Genomic DNA, 20,701 nt, shown 5'->3' with positions numbered 1-20,701 from the left:
GCCAATCTAGTTCATGTAAAGGGTCCAATAGAGGTAAGTATTAAATCGGCTTGTACAGTGAAAGAATTGGGTTAACCACAGTTCAATAACTGTTTTTACCATAATTCAAATTTTTTTGCAAAAGTTTGGATTTGAACCAAGTTACCACCGCGACACATGATAACTACAATTGGGTCCATATCTCTCCGTATACAAATTTCCATAATCATTTTTGCCTCTTTTATTATGTTCTTGCTTGTAACCGTAAAAAATTTTAAACTCACAAGAGCCACGTACTTAAGCCACTTTTGGGCAATTTCTTAGTTGACTATGTGACTTAAATTTGTATTATTATTTTACGCTATTTTATATTATTTCCATGTTAAAAAAATAAAATAAGAATTAAAATACATTAATTAAAAAACATGAGAAAATAGAGTGTCCCAAGTACCTTGATGTTATGTTTTTTTTTAATTGAAAAAACTAAAGAACCAAAACATTTTATTATGATAAGAGAATTAAAATAACTTTAAAATATTTAAAAGAAAAATCGCAGAAAAAATACCAAAAAGCTTCTAGTAGAGGATATAAAATAGTATGAATAATTCAGTATTTGAGTTGAGTCTCCCAAATTACAAATTTTTGAGTTCATTGCCTTGGTTTAATTTCCGGGAAATTAATTAAATTACCCTAAAATTAAGGCAGTAAAACGAAATTACCCCTAGATTTTACTGTTAAACAAAAATGCCTCAAAATTTGGACGAGACGAAAATGCCCCTCAGAGACGAATGGACGTTAACCACGCGCATTCGGCCAAACACACGAAAATAGCATTTTCGAATTCCCGTTTCGTGCACTCGGCAACATCGATTCTCTCCGGCCATTTTTTGCGACGTTTCCGGCAACGAAGATGGATAAAAAGCTTAGTAAAACAACCCTTGTCATCTCTTTATGCATTTTGGTTAATGATTTGAGCGATTTGATGTGAAATTACCCAGTTTAGCATTAGGGTTCCGATTTGGTATGATTGACGAAAATGCTTGATTTCTTTGTGATTTGGATGAATATTGTTAGGGTTTTTGTGTTATATTAGGTGTAGATTTGATTTTTGTTGAAATCTAGTTTGAAAAACGAAGTTTGGAGCGTGAAATGTGGCCATACGAATTTGGCGGTCACCATGTGAATGGCGCAGTGACCACACGAATTCATGTGGTGAGAATTGTTGAAGACGGGGTTGTTTTTTGCACTTTTCAAACTTCGTGGACTACACGTAATCGTGTGGTTGGGGGTGAAACTACGCATTTTCATTGTGTGGTGGGGCATAGTATAAATTTGAAAACTTTGTGGATTCGTATAATTACGGTCAACCCCTCAAATTCGCGTGGTTGACGCGCGAATTCACGTGGTGGGGTAAATTGCGGTTTTCTAGAGTTATCTAGCATGTGTTTCTCTATGTATAGAATCAGGGGGCGGAATGTGATTATATTAAATTTTAGGGCTTTTTTGATAATTTGCATATGGGATCAAATTGAAATTTATCCATCTTAAGGTTTTTTGACGTGTAGAATTCGAATTTGATATCTGTTTTTTCGAATAAGGCCTCTATGTATAGAATTGAATAATTTATTCCCTAAAATTTATATAAATTTAATATAATTGTAATTTAATTTTCATACAGGGAGCTGTACAAAAGAGAAAAAGAGACGAAAGTAGAGATGAACTATTATTTCCTCTCGAAAAACACTTCAAGGCTCAAGTTACTACACGTGGATATAGAGATGTGGGAGCCGTGATCAAAATATTATTAATAGAGAGGCAATTACAAATGTTTCAACGTACCTATTTCGAACACTTCCTAAACTTGAAGAATAGTCGATTTAGTAGGGTCTTAATACATTCCTTCATCCTTCGAGTGGTAAATAAGGTGATATCAGGAGAGAAGTTATGGTTTCGGGTTAATGACGTGGATGTCAGATTCAGTGCATATGAGTTTGCTATTATGACAGGCCTTTAATTCAGTCATCTGATAGATATCGACCTCTACATTCCATCGAAGGCCATAGATCGGATCCTCCAGAAATATTTTCACAGGTGTAAATCAGTTACATATGTTAATCTGAGCCGTGTTTTCCAGCAAAGACCGTGGAGGGAGGATGACACTGATGCAGTAAAGTTAGCACTACTGTTTTATCTTCACATGGGGTTGTTAGGGAGTGACTTGAGAAAAACAATTCCCCATAAGATATTACAATTAGCTTATCATCTTGATGGGTTTAATGCATACACGTGGGGAGTACGAGTGTGACAGATGACATATCGCTCTATATGCAATAACATCTATGGATTTCGGCCTGAAAAAGAAAAACAAAAACCAGCTTAAGTAGTATGGCATCATGGGATTTTCACTAGCATTTCAGGTAATTATGGTATTTATTAATTCAAACAAAAAATTAATGTTTAAAATGAAATTAGTTTAATATGATTGTAAATATATACAATAACCGATTTATATTGATATTGCAGTTTTGGATTTATGAGATGCTGGACTCGTTATTTCAATGGGTAGATATGTTGTCGTTTGTAAGAGCCGCCCAGATGTTGAGATAACACACGAAAGACATTCCGGGTGGGATTCTATCTCAGTTATCTTCACTGGAGATACAGTAAGTATTAATTTATTAAGCATTAACATATACTCTAGATATAACAATAATGAATACTGAAAATAAATATTTTGTAGGATGATGTTAATTTTTCATTAGATTTATCTTGGGTTGAGAGAGATACGGAGTGGTATGAGGATATCGTTCGATATACAGAGGTGTCGGATAGTCGATCTTCTTCGGCATCAGGAGAAGCACCATCGAGTCCTCGTGACATTAGTTCTCCGATCATTGCTCTTCTTCCTGTTGATGCTTGTGTTCAGCCCCCTCCCACATGCCCAATTAGCAACCCTATCGAAGAGCTTATATCACTAGATCCTGTGCCTAGGCCCCCTACCACTGAGCACATATAATTGGATCTAGTGCCTAGGCCCCCTACCACCAAGCACATATCATCCGATCCCATGCCTATGCCCCCTACCACTAAGCAGATATCAGATGATCCTCCTATCACTGGACCAGATTTCTTCATTCATCACTTCAAAGTTGTATTGGCTCGATGGGAAAATCTTATCTTAGCTTGACTTACTGGGTTAGAAGCTAGGATAGAGGATAGGTTTAGTTGCATTGAGGGTAGGATGACTCTTATGGAGAATAGATTGAGTCATATAATGGATACGACGACTCGTACAGAGGTCGGACGCTCTCATCACCATACAGATACTGTCGACAGGTAAAAAAGTTAATACCTTACAAGATATTTCATCTATTTATATACGCAATCATCTGTAACCTTATAATAATTGTACATGATATTACAGCCTTTTCAGGACGATGGTGACAGACTATCGATAGGGGGTTTCATGTTCCCGTCTCCACCTGTTGTCGATGTGAGTGCTAACTACTTCGAGTATTTTAAGAATGTCACTTTTGAAATAAATTTTAATATGTTAAAATTATTACAGCGTCAATTGTTTGATGAGAGACCATCCCGAGAAGATATGATATTGACTATTGATATTGGCGATTATATATCATCGCATGAGGTCTTCTCGATGGCACCTTCTACGATGGTTCATGTTATATTTGAATTCTTTGGTTTCGAGCGATGGGCACGAGCATATTTTCCAGGGCACAAGTGGATGCAGATTACCTACCTGAGTTGCATTTACAACCTTGGTATCGACCAGATGTTATTAGATGCACCTCCAAGTTTGAAGACTTTTGTACACGTTTTATGATTTTATCTTTAACCCAAGGTGTGACTAGGCTGGTACAAACATCTGTAAATCATATAAATATAAACAAATTTGGTTAGTAATCAAATAAAGTTTAGTAACACGTAATTATAACATATTATAATATTGAATATGAACTTACTGGCATGATTTCTTCTTTCATAAAACCATCACTGCAATGTACCTCTGATAAACTCGATTAGCATCGTAATAGGTAAGCCTCAAACGTGTCTGACCACGGCATTAAACGACTCAACAATATTGGTAGTTATTACATTGTACCTATGCCCTGGAAAATATACTCGTGCCCATCGCTCGAAACCAACCTCGCACAGGTATGCAGCTGCCTCAGGGTGCATACGCACCAGTGACTTCAATACTTGCTAGAATTCATACTCTGTGTATGCCTTAGCTGAATTCCAATACATCCATACAACTTTGGCATTTTTCTTGTACTTGGACCACATGTTACAATAAAAGTGGTGACAACAATAACCCTGGTGCACACTAAGGAATACTTCAGCCATTGCAAAAAATATGCTGACATATCAATTTGAAATGATGGCTAAATGAGATACCTCACCAATACAATCTCTCAGCTTTGTTAAAAACCAGCACCATGTGTCATGATCTTCCCTGGGACCAATCCCAAAAGCAATTAGATATATCTTATTATTCCCATCCAATGCAACAGTAATAAATAGTTGACATAGATATCTACCCTTTAAAAAAGCAACATCAATACAAATAATCGATCGAATATATTGCTGAAATGCACAGATACTACAACTGAATGCCATGTAAAAGTATTTAAATCGATCATGCTCATCCGTTAATGTATGTGTCACCGTCCTCGGATTACAACATTCTAAATTGAGGCAATACTCCGACAGCAACATAAATGACTCTTTTGGTATCCCTCTCAATGATTGAAGCACCCAATTTCTTGTCCACCATGCTTGTGCGTATGATATATCAATTTTATATCAGTCGGCGATATCAGCAATGATCTCCTTCGATCGATAAACACGATCAACTAAAATGAATTTGGTTCTCAAAATTTGTCCCAAAGCTTGGGCACCTACTTGCCTATGATTAGGTAATATCTTATCTCTACAACATGTGTGACAGTTATCCATACGACGTAATTCAAAGCTATCACTTTGTCCTAGCCTAACTGCCCATGCACGTCATTTACATTCTTCATTGCGACAAGAGATGCACCATCTAAGCGTGTCGGATTTGTCCACAAAAAATTGATATCCCCTACGAAGCGCATCTTGACGTATCGCATCAATGACATGTTGTTTACTAGGAAATAATGTACCAACTTTTAGAGAATCAGTATCGGTCGATACTTTAGAGTTTCTAGATGTAGATGGTTGATCAGGAAAAGGTGGTAACCAATAAAATGCATCAGTACGAACATTCTCACCAGTAGGATTTGTTTTTGGAAAATAACTTGTACGTCCAATATCATTATTAACATAGGTCTTCTCTTCAACCTCTGGTTCTTCAATTGGAATATTATGTACAACTTTTCCATTAAATTCACTCCACTCTAGAAAAGTTGTTTCGTCCCCATTAAGAAATTCTTCTGTGCAATACAATGCATCAACATTAACTTTATTTATATATGCAAAATCTTCCTCTAAGAATTCTTGTTTCGGATTGATCTCGATATTTTGAATCTCTTCTACATCAATAGTTTGATTTTCTGGATAACTGCTCGGCTCACCACCTTGAAAATCTTCATCTGCTTGTTGATCCTCATAACTATCATCAGTAATTGTAGTTATAACAAAAACTGGAACACATTATTTGAAGAGGTTAGATAGACCGTTAAAAACCTCAACATCCTCATCATTCGAAATTTCTGTCGAAACACCGTCGTCGAGATGCCTCAGTTTCATGCGTAACTGAATGTTAAATATCTGTCGATCTATATTACACTTGTCGCTCACTATTTTGATTAATTCTTCGAATGATGTGTGTTCTGGAATTTTAATCAATTTTCTATTACCTCCAACATATTTTATAACATCGTCACCCTTTTCTATCCAATTTCCCCCATATCTAATTGAAGTATATCCAGCCATTTAGATTAATCCTACAATAAAATATATAATCAACATAAATAATACGACTGAAAATACTATTTACATATGTCTATTGCACAATTATACTTATTTCATAATTCAATTATATATTGTGACTACTTAAATATATCATGTTTTAGTATTACCCTTTAAAAAATAATAATTTAATTTAAAAGGGTAGTTTTGGTATTTAAGGGGATATTTGGGGCATTTTTGTTTAAATATTTTAATATAAGGGTATTTTTGCTTAAATCCAAAATTTGGGGGTAAATTTGTATATTTTGCCTAAATAAAATATATAATCAAAATAAATAATACGACTGAAAATATTATTTATAGATGTCTATTATACAATTATACCTATTTCATAATTCAATTTGATAGAATAATATTATTAAACATAGCCTACTAATTTTTATTATTTTACTTATTACACACAACTATAATTTATTATATAAAATATCACATATAATTACATTATTAATAAAATAATAACGATTGAAGTAATATCATGTTATCTTATACTACTATAATATTTAAAACATAACCTATCTAATTTTTATTATTTTACATATTACACACAACTATAATTTATTATATAAACTATCACATATAATTGCATTATTAATAAAATAATAACTATTAAAGTAATATTATATTATCTTATACTACTATAATATTTAAAACATAACCTATCTAATTTTTATTATTTTACATATTACACACAACTATAATTTATTATATAAAATATCACATATAATTGCATTATTAATAAAATAATAACGATTAAAGTAATGACAGGGATAAATACCGTGAAATGACGAACTTTTCTCTTCACGCCCGAAATCTTAAACACGAACTTATTTTCTCTCTTCAGAAATCTCTCTCAGATATGTTAAAAATGAAGAAAGATATGTGATTTATATAGAAATAGAGGAAGGGTAGTTTTGATATTATTTTGGGATATTTTTGTTTAAATGTTTTAGGCTAGGGGTATTTTTGTTTAAACCCCAATATTAGGGGTAAATTTGTTTATTACCCTTAAATAAAATAGTAATTTAAATTAGAAGGGTAGTTTTGGTATTTAAGGAGATATTTGGGGCATTTTTGTTTAAATACTTTAATTTAAGGGTATTTTTCTTTAACTCCAAAATTTAGGGTAAATTTTTATTACCCCAATAAAAAGGGCATTTATTTTAATTTCCTTTACTTTCTTCCAATCGATAAGTTAGAGAGAAGTGTTGTCTTCTTCTTTTTTATTTTTATTTTAGTTGTACTTATATTCAACAATCAATTTCAATTTACGGAATTTAATTGAAATTGCCACATGCATAAATTTAATTATTAGTTCCTTATGTGGAAAAAAAATATTCTTTGATATGATTATTATTCTTGAATATCAATAATAGTTTCATTCTATTTGTTACCAAAAAAAGAAACCCAATTCGATAACATGAGAATTGTAATGATCACATATATCTTATATAATAAGCAGGTAATAAATAGTTACCAAATTATCTTTGCATCCTTTTATTATTTTAGAAATCCAATGAAAAATTTTTTGTTGGGTAACGGGTAAAGGTCATTATCTCATTTTAATAAGAACAATATGTCATTTTTATTGCCGAATGACACTAGTCTTGTGAGTGGGAACTTAATTTTAAGTAATTTACAATATGGAAAAGGGAAATTGAAATTTTTACCACTCTTAGGATCTATTTATATAAATTTATCAAACATTTTTTTAACAAAACATTTATATCACAAAGTCTAATATAATATCTAAATATTCTTGTCTTCAACCTTAAAAATATAAGGAATTGCCAACCTTTGAATACTAAAATCAAATATTTTTCAAAAAGCTTGTAGAAAACTCATCCTAATCTAGGTCATTGTTGATCCATATCGCTTATCATATGTATTTTTTTGTTTAATAATTAAAAACCAAATAACATATATTAGACAAACTAGGTGATTTATGGGAAATGTTAATTTATATCTCAATATTGTCATTTGTTAGTTAAACCACATTTAAGATTCGTTTCAGAGGGCAATAGATTATAAGTGATGACTAGACCTGGCCATGGTTCATGAATCAAAACCGCCGGTTCACGGTTCAAAAAAATAAGGACCCTGAACCGAAACCGTAATAAGACGGTTCGAAACCGACGGGTTCCGGTTCATGACCCCGGTTCGGAACCAACGATTTCAGTTCGAAACTGACATTGAACAGTCAATTCTAATACATGATCTTGATTTATTTTTTAAATTATTAATTACAATAATTGAAAATTAAAAGAAAGGTTTGGACTTAATTTTTCAATTAAGCTTCCTACGTATCTTCTTAGGGTTTAGAAGAATCAAAGCTTACGTAGTTCTCTTACCTTTGCATATCTAATAGATGGCAGTACCCCTTTACCTTATCATTCACCTCCACTATCTTGAGTATTATTTCCCGTCATCGAACTATTCGTAGTTAAATCAAGCGATTCTTCATTGAAGTCCACTTTTATTTCTTGTTGGCGTAATTCGGCTCTTGTCCAATCGTCCACGCATACTTGGGCTTCAATAGATTCGATAGCCAAACTTGATCGCCTCTCATCCAATATATTACTCTCTTGACTAAAAGCTTATTCTACTGTAACAGTTGATATTGGTGCTGTCAGAACTTATTTAGCAATAGCTGCTAATGTTGGAAAAGTTGATGTATGTCGACTCCACCATTCTAGAACTGGAAAGTCTTTACCTATATTGTTGTCACCAAACTCAAAAATAGTAGTTAAATAAATATCAAGCTCCGAGGTGGAGCCTAATGTTCCTTTTGGTCTTTTGCCCATTTGCATCATAATACGATCACCATAACTCATATTTTAGGCTGATGATGGGGCAATAGGTGGTAGAGAGGAAAAAGAACCACCTTGGTTACCATAAATTAATGAATATTCAGCATAAATTTCTTTAATTAAATTCATAATATTAGTTATAGTTAATGGAATATTAACTTCATCTAATTGCAAACATTCATAATATAATGTCAAATAATCTGTGACACTATCTAATTAATGAATTGTTTTATAGTAACTTAACCATTTTGTTTTCATTAAAAAAAATAGCTTCTTATAGAATAATATCTTGTGTGGCTTCTTGTAAAGTCCTAATAATATTAACAGCTTCATTTAAAAACAAATGAGAAGTGGGATAATAAACGCCACTTAAAGTATATGTTGCATTATTAAAATTTCTTAATACATTTAAAATTGTTTTACAAATATCCTAATGTTGGGGATATAATGTAACTTGTGACACATGTTGTGAAATAAATGAGCATAATAAATCCCTATAATCAAAAGACTCGTTGAGTAATTCATATGTTGAATTCCAACGAGTCGGCACGTCTTTAGCAAATCTTTTTGGTCTTCTATTATATTGTTTACAAAATCTGCCCAATTCTTTCATAGTTTGGGGATGTGTCTATAAAAATGAAATTATTGTTTTTATTAGACCAATATAATTATTAAGACAATGTAAATCATCTTGTACACATAAATTTAATACATGACATGCACATCTAATATGAAAAAATCTATTATCTAAATTAGGTTTGTAAATATTAATTAAATCATTTACTAAGGCAGTATTTGAACGTACATTATCAAATGAAATTGAAAAAATTTTATAAAGTAATTTATATTCTTCTAATATTCTTTTAATTATTCTATAAATATTATTGGTCGTATGTCGTTTATCAAACACCCTAAATGCTAAAATTTTTTTTTGTAATAGAAAATTGTCATATATCCAATGACAAGTTATACCCATATAAGAGTGAACTTACCAATGGCCACTCCAAATATCACTACATATAGATACACACCCATTAAAATTTGTAAAAAATTGAATTAATTCTTTTTTTTGTTTTTTATATAAACTAAATAGTGTTCTCTTTAATGTGTTTCTTGGAATAGTTTTATGTGCAAGATTTAATGCAGTTTTACAATAATTATTAAAACCTAAATTTTCACCAAAACTAAATGTTAAATAATCTATTGCTACCATTTTTGCAAATTCTTCTTTACTTTTATTATCACTATACATAAATAACGATTTGTGTGTTGAATCATACCCAGTTATTTGTGTTTGGCCTGGGCTTTGCCCCATTTTTTTCGGATGTTTTGACTCCAAGTGCCTTTTGAACGTCCCGTATCTACCTCTTTGTTTGAATTTATAAATTTGCCTACAATAATTGCAAGCAACATCGAAATTACTATCTTCCTTTTGTATTTTCTTGAAATGAATCTTGAAAATATCGGATGTAGAAATTTTTTGATAATGTTGTTCCATCTCCATCTGTTGTTGTTGCTCCACCTCTACATATTGGCTTTCACTTTCTTATTTTGAAAAATCATCTATAAATTGATTTTCATTCACATTTGATATATATGAATATTGACCAAATCTCCTATTACCGGAAGAATTTTCACTACTCGCCATTTTTTTATAATAAATAAAATAAATTATATGATTAATTATGAAAGATAATAAATAAATAATAAATAAAATTAATTATAGAAATAAATTCTATAATTAATTATGAATTGTATAATAAAAATAGAAATTGGAATTAAGAAAGAATTTAATTGAATTTAAGAGAATTTGATTGAATTGAAAGATTGAGAGAGTATTAAGAGTTGAAAGAATGAGAATGAGAGTTTGAAGGATTGAGTGAGAGAGTGGAGAGATTGAAATTTGAGAGATTGAAATAAAAGAGGGTATATCTATAGGAAAACAAATTTTTGAAAAAAATTCAAAAATAAGGGGGTGAAATGTGATTTTAGAAATTGCAGGGGACCAACGGTCCCCTGCAAAAGCTCTGAAAATTGCAGGGGAGCCAACGGTTCCCTGCGCAGGGAACCGTTGGCTCTTTAATAAATTTAAAAAAAATTCAAATTTTTTCGGTTCAGCACAGTAAACTGCCGGTTTACATGTCGGTTCTTAAATAGGGTGTGAATAGGCGGTTTCACGATTCAAAATTAGATAAACCGAAACCAAACTGCTAAAATCTGGTTTCGATTTCGGTTCAGTCCGGTTTCGGGTTTGTCAATTCTGGTTTCGGTTTTATCTGGGTCAGTTTTGGTTGGATTCATAGGCCAAACCGGCCCGTGGCCAGGTCTGACAATGTAATGAAATATATTACTGGGAATAAGAGAGTGATCTACATTGACAAGGAGTTGTGGTGAAAATATGTCATTGTTTTATAATTGATCGAAATCAATCAAATGTGTATATATTTATCATAAACGATACATCGGTGGATGGAAAGTCATATGAGATTCGAGATGATGATGATCTTGAGAATGTAATGGTAGTAGCAAAAAGTATACAAGAATCAACAAAACTTTATGTTACCAAAAGTCGTATTGAAGAAAAAGACAATTTACAAGACGAGAAGGTTCATGAGGAAGAAAAAAAGGATTACTTGACATATAATTGGACACAGCCACAAAGTTTCCAAAAGTATTATGTGAATCATAGTGACGATGATGATGTTGAGGGTAATGATGATGATAATAATGATGATGATGATGAATTTGTAGTGTTTGATGATATTGACGACATGTACGATGTACCGATCCAAAACCCTGAGATGTCCAATGTACGAGCAGATGTTGAGAGAAGTCCAACCAATGCTCGTCATGACAAGGCTGATTGTAGCACGAGATATCATGGTTTCAGTCTCTAAAGATATGAATCCTCAAGTGTTTCCATTCGGCACATTAATAAGGATTGAAGTTGTTACGTCTTTTTATGCATCATCGTTGCCTATTGGTCAAGGAGCTGATGCATCTGACTACTAATCATGAAGGTGTGCTGCGAGAAGAGCTACTGTATATTGTCCTCCAAGACACCGTTGTAAGCATTACCATGAAATGAGTGCTTTACGGGGGAAGCCCTATGAGACTCTCAAAGGTGGGAGGCATAGGAGTTGGACATCTGTGGGGGCCACACCAGTACATGGGCGAGGCATAGGTGATTAGGGGTTGGGAGCCTGATGAGGTAAACACCTATACATAGGTGGAGGCGCTAGAAAGCTAGGGGTTGGCCACCTGTACAGGGGACACTTGAGTTGAGGCTTGGCATAAGGAGTTGTAGGCTTTGAATCCCTGGAATAGATGATCGAGAAAACCCTATGAATGGTGACTAAAAAGCAAGATGACATGTTGAATAAACATCCTTATCATCATCATATTTCGTCACCTCATCATCTCATGAGGTAGCTGGTGTCTCTTCTCCCTTAAACTCTAATGCCCATATGTACCAATCCTAGGAAGATTACAAAATAGGTAGTATAAAACATCTCTCATTAGGTCACCATTAGTTTGTCATTTATAATGTTCACTATTCTATCTTCATACGAAGCATCATTTGCACTCGAAATGTGAAGGCCTCGTGAAACCTGTAAGCCCTCTCCTGGTAATTGATTTTGAATTCCTTAAAAAAAAAAAAAGGAAAAATGCATCAATTATTACTCTGAATCTCGAATCTCAAATCCTACAAAAATATAAGTGAGGTAAACATTACATATAGGCAAACTAGCCTACTGTAAGCGAGGTCGCCTTGTGTAGGCAACCTTGCCTATCTGTTCTTCACATCACACCATCTTCAAATCATCAAATCAACCACATCACAACCAATATGAAGCATAAACCTATATATTTGTTTTTGACTAATATTTACAATAAAAAAAATTTCTAACTTTTCATATACTCAAACCCTAAATCCAAAATGAAAAAATGCAGTGATAATCAATCAACAATCCATTTATGTTTGTTCAAACAAAAAGAAATACTCACCTAGTCGGCCATTGCCATCCGAGTGCACCTATTTATGGGTGGAGACAATTATGTTGACATCAGTTTTTCTAGGTGCAATCGAGTGCATTGGCTTTAGTAGGTGGAGAGTCAGCGTCGATACAGTAGTTCAAATCATCAACGTCCGGCTAACAATACCTCCTCACGAGTCCCCAACTATGTGTACTTTGTGTGACTAAAATTGATTGAAGCAACGGCCCCTCACGCGTAAAGAAAAGAAGAAAACCTCGTTTGCCCTGTTCTATCATGTGTGAACAGTACCTGTTATATGGATTCATATGTCTGGTCAAATTCAAGGGTATTTTAGAGAGTTTACAGTTTTTGTGTTATAAATATTTTAAGATTAAAAATGATCGTATATTTAAGCTGGATCCAATTATGACGAAAATTTCAATTTCCGTATGGAAAATCTAATCATTTCCAACTTCTAGACTTACGAGGGCTTCTATTCAAGAGGTCCACCACCTAGTACCTTAATTTCTTCAAGTGGGCACTTTCAAGATGTTTTCATTTGCTGTAAATAAAATTCAAAAAAAAAAAATTAGAGCCGTGACATCCACTGCTAGAAAAACTGGATCGCAAAATTGACAAGAAGAGTCTTTATTAAGGATTTACGATGAAAAAATTTCTTCAAGAGTTCTTTCTCAGTAACGGAGGAATGTCTGTTTCCGAAAAAATAACCTCACACAGATCTTTACACGAAGTTTTTTTTAACTCAATCAAACAACCACAGTATAAAATAAAATAAATATTTCACCGAATTTTCGTAAAAAAAGATGAAAAAACCACATAACTATGTTAAACAAAGTTCACAACAAAAAAATTCTTTAACAAGTTAGATTCCTAATAACATCATCAACTATATAAAATAAATATAACAAGAACATAAATAGAGAAAATTATTTTTTTTTTGTCAGACAATCCGATCCTTGTTTGCTATGTCTCATTTGGGGAGTATTTTTTTAAACTTCCAATTCAAAACTATTGAAGAGAAAATAAACTCACCATCACCACTAAGGTTGAACAGAAAAGAAATACTTAACACACTCACAATATAGGTATAAGATTACGAGCAATGTTATGTACATAAATTCTTAATTATATAATTGGATATTTAAATAATATGTTATTATGTGATTAGATATTATTTTATCTTTTGTTTAAAATTACTTAATCATATAATGATATATTATTTATGTATTTGATTATATACTAAAAAATATCTACATATAGTTTTTATTACAAGAATAAATATGCGAGGGAAAAATCTTCCTTGGCTAATTCAGCCAAAAATCCTCTTTCTTTTCACATATAATTTTTTCTTGCTTTCTATAAGTTAGTATGTTTTGTCTAATATTTTTCTTAGAGTTGGCAGTTCATGTCATCGAATCTTGTTCATGTCATGTCAGTTTAAGTTTCATATCAGAGACCTTCAACTCTAACTCAATCCAAATTAGGATCATATCAAAAAAATTTAACCCTAAATCAACTCCTTAATATTTGAGTTGACCCAAATTGACTCAAAATTATCTATTGTTTTCACTCTTCAAAGTATTTTTACTATTTTAATTTATTTACCAAATTACCCAAACCTGCTATTAATAAAACATACAATATAACATTTTATATTATTTATAAATATCTAAAAATTATATACTAAGAACTTAAAACGCATCAATAATGTAACTAATAAAATCGCATTCTTACTACTTAAGAATAAAATAAAATATTTAAATAAAAATAAAAAATAATATAAATAATTACAATTATATAAAGATGCAACTGTATACAATATGTAAATATGTTAATTGTTGTTGATATTATCTGTCAATATTTCTATGATCTATCAATAAAACTATGCATATACACTTTTAGTACATAATTTGGGTATACAAATGATATATCATCATGTGATTAGAGGGTTTTAAATTAAAGATAAAATAACACCCAATCACATAATAACACATCATTATATACTTAAATTGTGTACTAAAAGTGTCTATACATAGCATTGGTCATAATTCATCCCTAATGAATTCTATTAAAATAATATTTCTCCAAAACATTTGAGTCAATTCGTGTCGTATCAGGCTATTATCGTGCTAACTCTAACATTACCTTATTTAATTTCGAGTCATATATGGTTGCCCGCAATAAATTTCATATCAAAAAAATTTAACTCTAACCCAATTTTTTTGGTGTCATGTCGTGTCATGTTAGGTTGACGAGTTGTATTGAAAACTATCAGCTCTAATTTTTCTCATGACTGATGTATTATTATGTTATTTCTAGTCAAAAGAATCATCCCTATCTAATGTTTAGTCCATTGTCAAACTCTTATCTATAAAGTTTTAAAATTTTAAATACTCACGTGTAAACCATTATTATTAGAAAATCAGTTAGTTTTTAAAGGTATAATTGTCATTTAATTTATAATATTAACAAAAAATAAAATTTTATCTCATTTCCTCACCTTAGTTTTTAAAACTAATAATTTTTCTTGCTTAAGTTTAAAAATTTACCTTCTCCCCTAAAGTTTTTTTTTTTTCCTACAATTTTCGATGACATTCTTCTTCTCCAACCACCTTATTATGCCCAATTCTTTTTCTCCAACACACTCTGCTAAAACCTTCTTCAAAGACAGATCTCGAAAGATTAGTTGAAGACAAATCAATTGGTTGTGTCTCAGTCAACGAAATAAATGAAATAGAGGCACGATAAGAGAGATCATCTCCGTCTCCAGTCAATCTTCCAAGATCTGTCTTTAAAGAAGGTTTCACTAGAGAGTGTCGAGAGGAACAGAGAGCACCGAAGAAAAGGAACTAGGCTGAAGAAGGGGAACGGAGACAAAAAAGGTCGTCAAAAAATGTAGAAAAAAATAAAACCCTAGGGGGGAAAGGTAAGTTTTCAAAACTAAATAAGAAAAATTATCAGTTTTCAAAACTAATGAGGTAAAATAGGATAAAATCTTATTTTTTATATTACATATTAAATGATAACTATATTCTTAAAACTAATATATTTTTTTAATAATAATTGTTGACAAGTATTTAAATTTTTTAAATTTAACGGATAAGGGTTACAATGTGATAAGACTTGGGTGGAAACAAGTCTTTTGGCTTTTTTTTTCTCCGCTCACAGGTTACTTGCCCCCTAACACTTTCTTTGTCGCATGTCGCGTGCAAGTCTTTACCACTCCATACTTCTTCCCGCTGTCACCTAAGAAGCTTTTAATTACAAATGCTTCTAGTGTTTTTTTCATTTTTCTTTTATTTCAGGTCACCCATTAATGACCCTATATCAGGCTCAACATCGGAGCAAACCAGTTTTTCAGCATACAATTAATTTGCACAAAAATTATCTTGAAGAACATAGTTAGAAAGAGTTGTATTTTGTTACAAAAAGCAGTGAGTAAATAATTATGAAATAATTTTTTTGTTGAGTCTAAAATGAAACAATATTGTCTAATATTCAATAAAATAATATTATACATACATATTTTGAATACACAAATAAATATATATTTATGTATGTCATCATATAATTGAATGTTCATTTATCATTAAATTAAAATCACTCAGTCATATTATAACATATATCAAGTATATGTTTATTTGTGTATGTGAGTAAACACAGTTTTATTATATTCAGTATAGTTCTCCAAGATCTAAGTTTGTAAATAGGGTTAGATTTAAGTCGAACCAAGCCCAAATAGGGTGAAGCTTGTTTTCAAGGGAGTTCGGCTTAGGCTCGCTTAATCTGGAGAATAACTCATTCATGTTTGGCTCACATCATAGATCAAGAGTTTGTATTCGGCTCAGGTTAATGTAGACAAACCAAACTTAGTTTGGGCTCACCGAATTTATTTGCTCAAATTTGGTTTCTTTGTGACTTGTGTAATGTCATTTAAAAAATTTTCTTAATATATTTTAACTCAAGTTTTGGTTCAGATTCGTATATGTCAAGATCAGGTTCAGGGTTGTGCTCATCATCAGTTTTCAATATATTTTAGCACGAATTCAAACTTGAATTCATATATATTAGACTCAGATTTAAATTTATTTAAATAAAACTTATATCGAATTTGAATAAACTCACTTCAAATCCAATTAAGGTGGAGGCCAAAAAGTCAACAACTAATCCATTTACATTTTTGAATCATTAAAGAGTGTACATCATTTTTTTATTGGTGTAATGTTTAGACCTTGTGTTAAAAGATCTAATTATTTTTAAAAGTAAAATCTTCTAACGTGTCATAATTGTCGCTTATAATGTAAAATTCTCACTTTTCTCCCCTATAATCCCCACATCTTTGGGTCAGCCAAAACAATTGGCTATTGAAAAAGCAGCATTCAATTGCAGGAATCAAATTCAATTTTCATAAAAGTAAAAGACAAATCTTGTTGAATTCTTCGAATTTTGAAAATCCTTTATTGATCCTAGGGTTTGTGGGTCATCTTGATGTGCCCTTTATTACTTTTTTCTATTTTTCTCTACATTCTACACGACGTGCACTTACTGATTTATAAACAAGTTCAAATTGAAAAAATGTCTTAAAAGGAGATAAAACCATAAATATTTTTAAAGAAAATAGGCGATTAAATTATATTCAATGCCCTAGAATATTTGCTTGAGGATATTCAATAATTATTTTAATAATATATTTTTTATTATTAATATTTTTTATTTGTCAAGTAATAATAATTTGATTAATATTTTTATTTTAGATATTAAAATATTACTAAAGTAATCTTGATGTTTTATTATTCTATTCTTATTTAATTATTTTTTAGGATAAATATACCTCTATTTTCAATTAATACAACAAGTAATATTGATAATATTTTAGAATAATTATACATAATGGTATTTAAATAAAATAATATATTAATTTTTTGTTATAATTAACTATATACAATTATTTATACATACTAATTTTTATAATATATAAAAATAATTTATATTTAATAATTTTTTAAATAATCTATTATTATAATAATTTTTTAAATAAAAAATTATTCAAATTAAACGCATACTAAACGTTCAGTTGATTTGTTTAGCAGTCACTTTGTTTTCTGACCACTCATGTTCTATTCAACCTAGAGTTAGGATAGGCCTCATTTGAGCAACGACTAAAATTATTCAAATTAAACGGATATAAAAACTCATTTTATATTATAATATAAACTAATAATAATAAAATATTATTTGTTCATATATAAACATATTCGAATGAAGAAAATACGTGGCAGAATTTCTGGTCAAGGTAGTATTGTTAGAACATGTGATTTCTGATTTCTGGTTCTTGTGGTGGACTGAAATTCAGTCACTATGGTCTTAGCAACTAACGTTATCAATGTCTTCCAACAAAAAAAGGCTAAATGACTATTTTCCACCAAAGATTTGATGAAACAATAATTCCCCCTCTCTAAGTTTAGAAAAAAAAAAAACTATTTTTAATCAAATTGTCAAAGTGAACGGTTAATTTTAACAATAAAAGAATATTCACAGTCTTGGTTCTAAATGTTGCATCTTTTGAGCCCATCCTCCTCACAAATCTACAACTCAAATTTGGACAACTCCTACTACTATTCCCTATCCCACTCCACTTGTATAATCACTATTACACTTGGATACATACTCTTTAAAGAGAATACGAATCAATAGAGACATGTAAACTTGAATTTTCTTTAATATGACTTACTTTAATAGAGCAGGAATCCAAACATTTTTTAATAAATGAACATGAAATAAATTTTATTGAAAAGCATGTAAAATGTGTTTGATGAATATATAGATCATGTCAAATCCGTCATACATTACGAAAAGTGCATAAAATCATCCAAATACTGATATAATACTCAAATACATAAACATAATAACATGCATATGAACAATCTCATAATCCCTCATGCAATCTATAAAAATTAATATGTGTTTCTCTTGCAACCTTGTCGCACTCATCTCTTATATGCAAAACAATCAAATGATACACATGTATTGAAAACACTCAAAAATAAGTGAAATATCCAGCATCATCACATGCACATAACTCAAAACAAATCTTAGCGTTCCACAACTTACATTTAGTGCATGTAGTTCTCGCACGTAACCTACATAATTAGGGCTTCACAATTATCCCTTCTATTGATGACATTATGTTAAAATTATTTCATCTCAACATATTATTGCACATGGCCACATCATCATGGCTCAACTCTTGATTCGAATCTCAATGACAATACAGTTTCATCATTCACTTCTTAATAACTTACAAAAAATATAATAACTTCAATTCATTCTTCAACATCACATAAATATGTCAATTGGACTAGGTTCTAAAAGAAATAAATGTGGTCCTCTTTTTCATGAACATAATTTATAAATGAACTACTCAAAAGTCATCCGAATATTGTCCCTACCTCAAGCACATACATTAAGCATCTCACTGTTCACATGAGAAATAATTGTGCAATTCATTTTTCCATGCACACATGTTATGGATGAACTACTAGATTGAAGCCCTCAACTATAAAGCCCCTATACAAACATGTGCATGAAACATCTTCTAAGTCATACAATGACCTTTATGTGTTCACATTAGATTTGCGAACTAGAGATTGTACAACAGTGACTCCAAACATGAACCACATATCACAGAACGTTGACTCCATAATGCTAAAGATCACACAATATTAGTACATAATCCATTCATACACCAAAGATCGCATACAATATATCCTTATGCCATAGATCACATAGCAGTGCCTATTATTCATTCTCCTTATATCAAAGATCACACAATATTAGTACGTTTTATGTCCATTCAAGTGAAAAATCACATATCATTGACTCTTCTTCTATAAATTTATACCGTAATTCACATAGCTAATGGCTCATTATACTATATCCTAGTCGTTTCCACATAGTTATGATTGATATTTTTGGACCTCTAAGTGTTTTGATTATATCAAAATTAAGTTTAAAGTTGTTAATCAATGTTTATTGAGCTAATTAAGTCCATATTATAAAATTTCTATGATTGAAAGATCGCCAAAATATAGATGTTTAATTTTTCAGGTACGGGACGCTTGTCCCCAATTGGACTCCATTTCCTTTGCTTGTCTCATACTCATCCTTAAAAATTTGGAGCTCTCAAAAATTTTTGTCAAATGAATAGGGACACCGATCCTCAATTAATGGACTTTTGTCCTATATTGGAAGACGACCATATAATGCCCATCCCCTTTCTAATATATTCAAAAGCAAATTTGAGATGGTCAACAACGTCGACATGGTAAAACACCAATCACTTTGCCTATCTCTTACCCATCATCTCATGTCTAAAGCTTTTTGGAATTTTATGATGGAAGAAAGAACATCCGTCCTAGAAAAAGGGACATCCATCCCTCGAGTGGAGCATTTCAAGAAATCAACCATTGGCAAAATTTTGAGGCCTTAACACATGACATCTTGTTAGAAATTGTATCCAGTCCCATAAGTTTCTTCTCACTACTGCCATCGCAGTGTCGTTCAAAGGAAAGGTACCACCACCACGTGATTTCTAGATTTGTCGACTCTCTCTAATGTCATTTTTGCAGTCCAATCACAGAGAGGAGGAGATGGCCTTCCTTTATACTTATCAGGCTGACCATCTGGAGTGTCGTCATCCTCATTTCACAATGACCGCTAGGTACATTTGTTATAGTCCTCACATTCTAGTTTTATACAATCAAACCTTGCCAATTTTCTTTAGTGTCCTATACCTTTGTTGCTTTACAAATTCACCCCTGCCTTCACACCATCTATCGTAACAAGCACGGTTTGTTTTGTCTGTCCTTTTCTACCCACCAACAAGTTGCCTTCGTTCTCATTTCAGTGAGCATTTGAGGAGTTGTGTCCACTTATTTGAT

The sequence above is a fragment of the Mangifera indica genome, chromosome 10, assembly GCF_011075055.1.
Source record: "Mangifera indica cultivar Alphonso chromosome 10, CATAS_Mindica_2.1, whole genome shotgun sequence".
NCBI classification, from domain to species: domain Eukaryota; kingdom Viridiplantae; phylum Streptophyta; class Magnoliopsida; order Sapindales; family Anacardiaceae; genus Mangifera; species Mangifera indica.
The sequence above is the reverse complement of the archived record's forward strand: the minus strand, read 5'-3'. Positions refer to the sequence as shown.